The sequence below is a fragment of the Puntigrus tetrazona genome, chromosome 20 (genome assembly GCF_018831695.1).
Source record: "Puntigrus tetrazona isolate hp1 chromosome 20, ASM1883169v1, whole genome shotgun sequence".
Taxonomy (NCBI): Eukaryota; Metazoa; Chordata; class Actinopteri; order Cypriniformes; family Cyprinidae; genus Puntigrus; species Puntigrus tetrazona.
The window spans coordinates 26,611,305-26,621,027 of NC_056718.1; the positions used below are offsets into that span (position 1 = coordinate 26,611,305).

At 38.4% G+C, this 9,723-nt stretch overlaps 1 non-coding gene across 1 annotated transcript; it reads right to left on the minus strand.

The window, feature by feature from the left end:
- Nucleotides 1-3,338: 3,338 nt before the first annotated feature.
- trnas-gcu lies at nucleotides 3,339-3,426 on the minus strand. Its single transcript has one exon. It is a non-coding gene; the product is annotated as a tRNA-Ser (tRNA).
- Between the last annotated feature and the right edge of the window lie 6,297 nt (nucleotides 3,427-9,723).

A 9,723-nucleotide genomic window follows, 5' to 3' on the forward strand; every position in this document is an offset into this window, starting at 1 on the left:
AAATATGGTTTTTTTTTATATTTATTAAGATGCGTTTTTTTTCTCCCTGCAGATCGATTAAAGTGTTAAAACGTAAATGTTTTGTTTTGTGTGTGTAGTTTCTCGCGTCTCAGCTCTTTAGGTGGAGATGTGTTTAGTTCATGATTGGTGTTTACAGAACGTTATTGTAATAGAAACTTAACTTTGTGTTTATTCTGAGAAAATATGTACTGAAAAATATTATAGACAGCGAAGCTCAGTTAAATATACATTTGAAACTGAAAATGCACAACGTTTCAACCTTCGTATGTTTTTTTAAGGCAACAAATACATTTTTAAGTTTTATAGCGAAGCTTCAAATTTAGACCTTTTATTTTAAAATGTGCCATATGTTCATAATGTTAAAGACTGTACAACACATGTGGTTTTATATTGATATTTGTTTTTATGATTTTGCAAAATACATCTATATATTTATTCTAGTTATTTATGTAAAAAAAAAAAATTATATATATATATATATATATATATATATATATATATATATATATATATATATATATATATATATATATATATATATATCGTACAAAAAATATTTTTATTATTATGAAACATATTTCAGACTGCATGGGGAAACATTTTATTATTTTAAAATATGTGTTAAAGATAGACAAATTATAAAAAGCGGCATGTCTAATAATTTTAAATTAACGTACAAATAAATTAAATAAAATAAACTCTGGCACCTTAAGAGTGCATTCAGAAACATGCCTCTATACCGTAACTGTTATTAAGCACAATTGAATAGTTTTAACTGCTTTCTTTATAACCATATGCAGTCATAAATAGAAATTACTGTAAATTTAGCTACAACTGAAACTGACCAAAGCGTTTTAGCGGCCAATTCATTCATACTTCATTAATTAAAAAAATTACAAATATTAGACTATCCTTTTACAACAATGATAAGGTTCTAGCTTTGACGTCCGCGCATGCGCCGCTGGACCGCAGGGCGGCGCTGTCGTCTCTCTGACGCAGGAAGCGCGCGGTTCCTGCGCAGAAGCAGCGCGGCTTTTCTGCGCTCTGCGCACGAGCGCCACTTCCCTTTCCACATCCCGATCGAGAGAGAGACGAGATGGGCCATCAGCAGCTCTACTCGAGTCACCCCGAAAATACGGCCAGGATCCTGATCCTGGCCAGTCGCGCCCTGCCCGCGGGTTAACGTCGAGGGTTTGTCGGCGCGCGCGAGTCCCGCGCGCTTCGCGCCGTCGCGCGGCCGTCGAAAGCGCGCCATCGCGAAGCACATGGGGACGAGGGCGCTCCTTAACATGGCGGCTGCTGTTCTTGCCGCTAGATGCAACGTTAGACGGACGAGCGACAGAGACGTTAATACGGGCTTTTAGGAAGTATTTCGACTCGGTAGGGATCGTTCGGTTTAGCTTCTCGCGCGCGTGTCGTTCAAAACCCCGCGACTTCGTTCAAACTAAAACACTTCTGATGAAAGACGAAGGATTCAAACTTCTCTCGAGGGACAGAATTTAATTTATTTTAGTGAGCAGTTATCAGCCGTTTTATCTGTAAAAGCTGGAACTAAAAGTCCTGTCTTTTTCTATAAACCTGTAAAAATATATATTTTATTGCTTTTCGCTTAACATGCAGCAAATAAAGTCATGAGACGCAAAAAAAATTAGTTAAAATTAATTTTACTTTTTTTTTTTTTTTACCACATTGGCAGATTTTTTTTGTTGCCAGATGAATGCGCTTTGATTCAATGTTTTAGATGCTTTTAATAGCGAGAACGTACAAAACAAGAGACGTTCAACTTTTAGTAATTAAGCCTTTAATTGTGTTTCTTGTTTAACCAAAAAGATTTAGAAGATGATGGATAAACTGTTTCTGGTCTCCAACAAAATACAAATACATAAAATGCAGTCAGTAGGGACTAGAAACTAAAGTAAATTACAGAATTTTACTTTTTGGTCTCTTTATGAAAATAATTGCTCGCTTTCCTTGAAGTGCTAGTCTTTGATGCTTAAACATCTTTTAATGTTTAAAGTTGATTGAATTATGATTGTAAACTTAACTTTATACAATTCCATTGGGATGCTAATTATGAAAGTAGTTAAAGTAGTTTGTTTTATATAATTTGAATAATTTTTTTGCATGCAATTTCTAACCTGCTGTCTTGTTTTCTTCCAGCCGGGTTTGCTCTTAACAGACACGCCCGATTCGTAAGCACGGACTCACACATGCGCCGCCAGTGCTTCAGGCAATACGCCAAAGATATCGGCCCTTCACCGCGTGCGTTTTTGGGTGCGTGCTCGTCTGAACGGTGTAATATACTTAGAAACCTCAACTGTTCTCTCTACCCAGCTGGACTGGAACCACACCACGGTCCTCCGTGGGAGAGCCCACCATCCTGACGCATGAAGTTACTTCTGAAACGCCTCCATAAAACATTGCTTTGTTTCTAAGGAGAAGTTGCAGCGTGTTTCTTTTATTACAGAGGCGATTGGTTTGGTGAACTGGACTGAGGCTCATGCGCTGCGCTCTCTACAAATTAACGCCAGAGTTATGATGCTCTCTGTGGCAAAAAAAGTTTTATTTGCTGGCAGTGTCTCCTAGGTGAGTAGACTGACAAACTCGCAAGATTGTGCAAACCACTGATTATATAGGTTATATTACGGCTTACGTCCCATGTGTAGAGAAAAAGTATGCTCTAGTGGTTTTGACTGAGGAAAATCCATAATGAAGTTAAAACAATGTTTGGGGTGAGTTTATAGGGTTTAGAATCGCTTAATAAAGCAACCAGTTTTTGACTTTTTCAGTGCAATTAAAATATAAACACTAAATAGGAACCTATAACTAAATCGGTGGATGGATACTGATATTATTTACATATGAATTAGGATACTTGATTGACGCCGCGTGTCATCACGTGCTAATTAATATTCATCAGCATCTCCCCTGGGTGAAGCTTTATGCTTTACTTTCGTTTAATTGAATAAAAGCACGCGTTTTTGGCTTCTGAGTGCAAATTAAATTGAAAACTGTAGAAGAACAATAAACCAATCGCTGGATAAATAAAGACCGAGAGTTGTGAACAAATGGATGCTGATGCAATAACGTTTAATTTTTACATGTGGTAGTATTAATAACATCCGACATTGTACATGCAGCCCTGCGTTTGCGTCGTGTTTATATGTGCATGCTGTGCATGCTTTAATGCTGTATAAAAGCAGCTCCACTGTACATAAATCACTATGCTGACTCTTAATATTACGACCAGAAAGCGTTGCATTAGGAACGACGTGTGTTACGGTAACCACAGCAACGGTGACTATTCGCGCTCAAAAAGCGACCGACGAGGATGGGATCTGAACCCACGCGTGCAGAGCACAATGGATTAGCAGTCCATCGCCTTAACCACTCGGCCACCGTCGCGACGCCGGCACCCACGTTATTTACGTAATCATTAATTGGGCTATTTGATTGGACGCCGCCGTCGGCAGGCGCTAATTAATATTCATGAGGAGCGCGTCGCCCCCGCGTGAAGTTTTATACTTTATTTTCATTTGATTGCGCGTGCGACCCGCGCGTTCGTCACGTTTAACGCTAAATAGTTTCATTTTAAAACCAAAAAAAAAAAAAAAAATACAGGAAGTAAACGTAAGCAAACGTACCATAAATGGTAGTTGATCAACAGCCGGAGAACTGGGGTCAAATGCGAATCAGTCGTTGTGTCAATATTTTGGAGTCGCGAATTGTTAACAAACGATGTATTTACATGTTAAAATACGAATTCATTCCCTAATTGATGCATAAAAAGAAGAAGAAAACCCGCCGTTTGTAAGTCGAGGAAACAGCGCCCCCGCCGCTGGAGGACTGCCTGCAACTAATAGTTTGAGGTGAGTTTTGTTCCAATTATCAACCTATAAAATGTTCAAAGCAAAAGAGTAACCCCTGTATCCCTAAGTGTTTAGTCATAAACATGTTAGAAGCCGCTGTCGCGCGTTAGGCGTCGAAACCACCGCGTTTTATTCCGCGTTACAAAAATAGTGTTTTGACGAGACATTTAAATGCCATTTTCAAACGGGTTTATCTTCCAATATTGCATTTCTTATTTTATTATTGTTATTTTCATCATTATTCATGTGTTTTATTGCACCACTGAAAGCAATATTAACACAATAACAATCGATATTGACAATTTACACTGTTAAAAAAATGAGACGAGTTAATCAGTGTGTCTTTAAGCAAGCACAGAGCCGCCTTAACTTATTTATTTATTTATTTACTTTTAAGTCTCTTTAGCTCACCAAACCTGCATTTATTTGATCCAAAAATACAGCAAAATCAGTAATATTGTGAAATATACTTGCTATTTAAAATAACTGCTCACTTTTTTGTATATTAACTAAAATGTAACCCGATAAGAAATTATGAAAATTGATGCTTTTATTTGTCAAGAACAATCGAATGTGATGATAAAGAAATTAGTAATGTTACATAAGCTTTCCGCTTCAGATAAACGCCTTATTTATCAGAAAACCCAACAAAATTCTACCTCGCTGTAATAAACAATAGAATTATTTCTGAAAGATCACGTGACGAGATCGTTAGTAAGGATGCTAAAAATTCAGCTTTGAAATCACTGGAATAAATAGCATTTCATTCAAACAGAAAGCAGTTGTTTTTAATAGTCAATAAAATATTAAATAAAATATTTCATACATTTTTTTGCTCTTACATATATGCTCTCGTGCTTAATATATAATAACATAATTTAATGTATGCATATATATATATATATATATATATTTATATATTTATATAATAACATAATTTAATGCATGCATATATATATATATATATATATATATATATATATATATATATATATTTATATATATATATATAATTTAATGCATGCATATATATACATATACATGCATTAAATTTAATGAATCTAATTTTTATGCAGTATTTAATTATGGAAGCATTCAAAACCAGACACCAGATGGCAGAAGCGCAAAACATTTGAAGAGAAGTCAGAAATCTTTATTGCTCGCTCGTACAAGGATGATAATAAACCCACTTTACTGTTAGAACTGCAAAAAAAACCTCACGTAAAAAATCTTTTGTAAACCCTTCTCCTGTTTACGAATAGGTTTCTATCAGTCTAACCAGTTTAAGGTTAAAAGCGGTGGTTTATCATCCAAACAACGGCAGCTATGACTCCACGGAGAACGCCGTGGTAACCGTCGTCATGGATATACAGTACGAGATGTTTACGTGTCTGCTGGCTTTTAAGGGTCTGCTTTAGGCCGTGAAATGAAAGCGGAGTTAGCCGTGGAGCTGGAAGCCCCGTGATGTACTCTTCCCTCGGCTTGCCGTCTATTTCCAAGATAACAGGAAATTTGTGATGTTGCTTATGGAGGTCGGGTTGGCATGGCAACGTGGCACATGGTTTGCATCCGCCGCCTCTGGATGCACATGAAGATACGCTTGTTCCTCGCCGTCTCTGAGACGGGGTTTGACCTTTGAGCTTATCTTTTTTTTCCACGCCGGCCTCGCATGATTTCATCGCGATACGATAACAATGCGTCTGGTGAAACACTCTCCCGCTGCGTCGCTGCGCTGGGATCGGGGAACGGTACATGTGTTTTCATATGTCCTCATTTCACCCAAAATCAGAAGAAGCTGTTAGTGTTTGCGATGGAATAATACATTTGCTGTAATGCATCCTGGCAGTTAATTTTTTTTGTTTGTTTTGATTATTATTGTAATGCAGCATATTGTAAAAAAAATATGCTTTTTAAATGGTAGAAATTAAAGGTAGTGTAGCAAGTTACTACTGTGAATTATTATTTCGATAATAAATAGTAACTGTAAAAAAAGAAAAATTATATATATATATATATATATATATATATATATTATTTATTACTGAAATATTAATTCACAGTAGTAACTTGCTGCTACACTATCTTTAATAAAAAAATAAAAAATAAATATATATATATTTTAAAATATTATATATATTAAATGCAATTAATCACAATTAATTGCTTGAAAGCATTAATTATATATATATATATATATATATATATATATATATATATATATATATATATATATATATATATATATATATATATATATATATATATATATGTATATGTGTGTGTTACAATGCAAAAGAAATAACACTACAATAGTATCATATTTAGCAGCAAAAAATTAAAAAGCTGATATTTTTGCCTAATAAAATATATTAATATGACGTGCAATTAATAATTTAGTATAAATTTATGGCAGTTTAACAAATTACTGCCATGGCTACTTAACAGTTCTAAATATATATATAATATATGTAATAATAATGCATGTAAATTATATATATATATATATATATATATATATATATATAATTTGCTTGTCAGTAGACACAGCTTCACTAAATTAAACACTGGCCATGGCGACAACATTGATGTTTCAGAGATCCTCTTTTTGACCGTCAAAGCACGCCTCAAAAACGAGCGAGAGTCGTCGGCGTCAGTGTAAACGAGGAACCTGCCGCTATATAAAACCACTTCAGGCGCCCGCGACAGTTCCTGACCGTTTGGCATTTTAACAAAATGCGTTGAAACACGACAGCGTTTCAGTGTCCCGGTCGCACTCTTTACTGCAGTTACACGAAATGCTTCTTGCTGTGACTTTACCACACTTCAGAGAGTCAGCCGTAGACTTGGCTAATGCTTTCAGCTTCCTTATAGCTCTCAGATAGCTCCCCGACACTTAAGTCGAAGCTAAAGGCTGTTTTTAAGAGCCTTTCTGAGAAGTTCCTGCTCCTTCGGCGTCCTGAGGAGGCGCTGGCGCACCACTCGGCTCGCTCCGTGCATCACTATTCAAAGCCACGCTAATGCATCTGCGCACGTGGACAGAGCGAGCCGAAGGTGCCTGGCTGTTTTTAAACCCTCAAGGGCGCCTCTGAAGCCCTCCGTTAAAAGAGACATGCAAATAGGATAAGTTAAGAGCCGGCCGCGATAAGACGATCAACCGAGGCGGAGCTAATTAAATATTCCACGCCATTTGAAGTGCACGGCACGGCTCGCAAACAGCAAATCAAGGCAAAAAACTCAAGGCCGGTATAAACAGGCTCTGTGTGTGTGTGTGTGTGTGTGTGCTGCATCTTGTATTCGGGAACGGCGTTCAGGGTTAACGGGCCTGAGCGAAGGCGCGCGCCGGACAGATCCGAGAGCTCCTGGTGTTCCAGCGCTAACAGATGGTGGACGTGTGAAGGCGCTCGCCGATGTATTCATCATGCATGTTCTGTGGCCTCGAGCTCAGGTATTATGCACGGCGTTCTGGGCCCGCGGTAACCACGTCAGCTATGTTTAATTCACTCGCCGAGATCCCTAAATCTCCCAGCCTGAGCCGTGGAGGGCCTCAGAAATGGAAACAACAAAAGGAGGGTTCGTCGGGAACCAAAAAACGAAAGGGTTTGGAGGTGCCTCGGACGTTTCTCGAGTTGCGTGCGTGCAGAAGTAAGGGTTTGAGCAATTAACGCGTCGCTTTTGATAGAGGCGAACGGGATTTATTTACGAATTAAACGGATTAATACGCGCCGGCGATGAGACTCATACAGTGCTTTAAAAATGAAAATAACTAAAGAGAAGCTTGCTAAGAGCCAACGTCTGAAAGAAGATGAAGATGTCTTGGATATTTCTTGAGTTGTATGCATGCAAACGTTTTGATATATTTCTGGATGAAACTATTTTTGTTCTTCAGACGATTTTCTGTAAAGGGGAAAGGAACGAGCATGCGAAGTGATTTGCAGTCAGTTTTTGACCGCTGAAAATGGGAAATACGCCCCAGTTTACATTGAGATCCCCGTATCGCCGAGTCTGAACCACACAGTGCTTTAAAAATAAAACTAACAAAAGAAAAGTTTGTTAAGAACCAACATCTGGGGTATGAAGTTATCTTCAGGATTTTCTTGAGCATGCAAACGCTGTAAAAAATAATGATTTGGGCACTTAATGTGTTCCATGCAGCTGTTTTGATGGAGTTTCGTTCTTTAGATGAAATGGATATCAGCTATATGCAAAAAAATGTGATGTATGATTAAAAATGTGCTGCGCTGAGATCCGCAAATGCATTACAAAGGGCCTGAAAAGTTCTTTTTTTAAAAATAATGCAACTAAAAATCTCTCTGACACGAAACTCGTCGTTTCACTCCCTTCTACCAAACGGGGGAGTGCTCCGTTTAATAAATATTCATCCATGACATTTGGAAATTTTGGCTTGCTTTTCTACATTCATGTAGTTCTTTCACCCGAGAAAAGGTCGACATGTTTAGCTGGGGACTCCTGGTTAAGTTAGTACATCGCTGCAGAAGTCGGGTCGGACGAGCCTTCAGACGCGAGAGCCGAGGCCGGAGAAGCGTCTTTTGCTAAGCGTTGATGGGAAGCTGAATTACTGCTGAGTGCAGAAAGATCAAGGAGTGACATTTAACTTGGATTCACACCCGACCCTCTTTAGACGACGCTGGACCGGAGGTCTGGATAATCTCCGAACACTTGGGAGTTGCGGGTCAGGGCTACGAACACAGTCAGGCTTTTCACTTCATGCGTTCACGCTGCAACACGTCTCTTTATTACGTTAACAAATGCCTTATATTTGCGCCGAAAACTGGCACAAAGTCAGCTTTTCTGTGTGATATTATTGGAAAATTCAATCTGGCGCAAGAGAAACGTCCGCTGAGTGGCGCTCAAACGCAGGTTCAATACGTAAACCCTGGCACTTTTTTATTGCGTCGACATAGATGCGCGCGCGCGGTTCAGAGTTGAGATATCTGGTGAAAGTTAACGCTCTGTCGTGTTAGAAGCATGCCCTGCGCCGAAATCCAACCCTGAACCCGCAGATGCTGTTAACGAATGCCAAACCGATATTAAAAAACACATTTTTTGATGCAGTCGTGTCAGATCGAATCTCCCAGCGTATTAACATTAGTCAGAACTTGACGTTCTTCAAGTGATTGTGCCAAATTGTGTTTCATTTATCGATACAACTGTAAATTAACGGCAGTGATATGTGCTTATTGGTACGTGTTTCGTGAGCAGGTAGAAAAAATCAGATTTTTCTTAAATATTAAGTATGCAAGATATTTGTGTTCATGGTTTGGTCTTGTCAACCATCGCATGGGGATCCAAAGGGGTTTAATTGATGAGTTCTTGCAGTGCCCTGGTAATCAAACTCACGCTTTGTAAGACTTTCTTTTAATTCCGTCGCCACCTTTTGCGCCTGAACTGCAAACCAACAGCGCAGCGGATTAGGGCGATCTCGTTGTGTTTAACCGATCTAAGCGAGCGTTGATTACGACGTAGTTTTGTTCCAGTTTTCTCAAGTGGCGCCGTTTTTCTCTAGGCTACTTCATAAAAGAGTTTGCTGTTTATTGTGTACTAAGCAATTAGGGTTTTTTTTTTACTGTCAGCTCTTCAACTACTGTAAGTGCTGACCGGTACATAATGAAGGTCGTTTTTTGGTGTTAATTATATTTAGCAGCAAACATGTTCAGGACGCATCCGTAGGCCGGCACAAAGCTTTTATTGGATTGAATGAATTTGCTTTAGTCCACGCTAAACTCACGTGTGTTTTTATGCATTTGTTTCAGCTTTTATTCAAGACGATGCTCATGAGTGGCGTTTTAATGCCATGCAGTTTGGGTTATTTTAT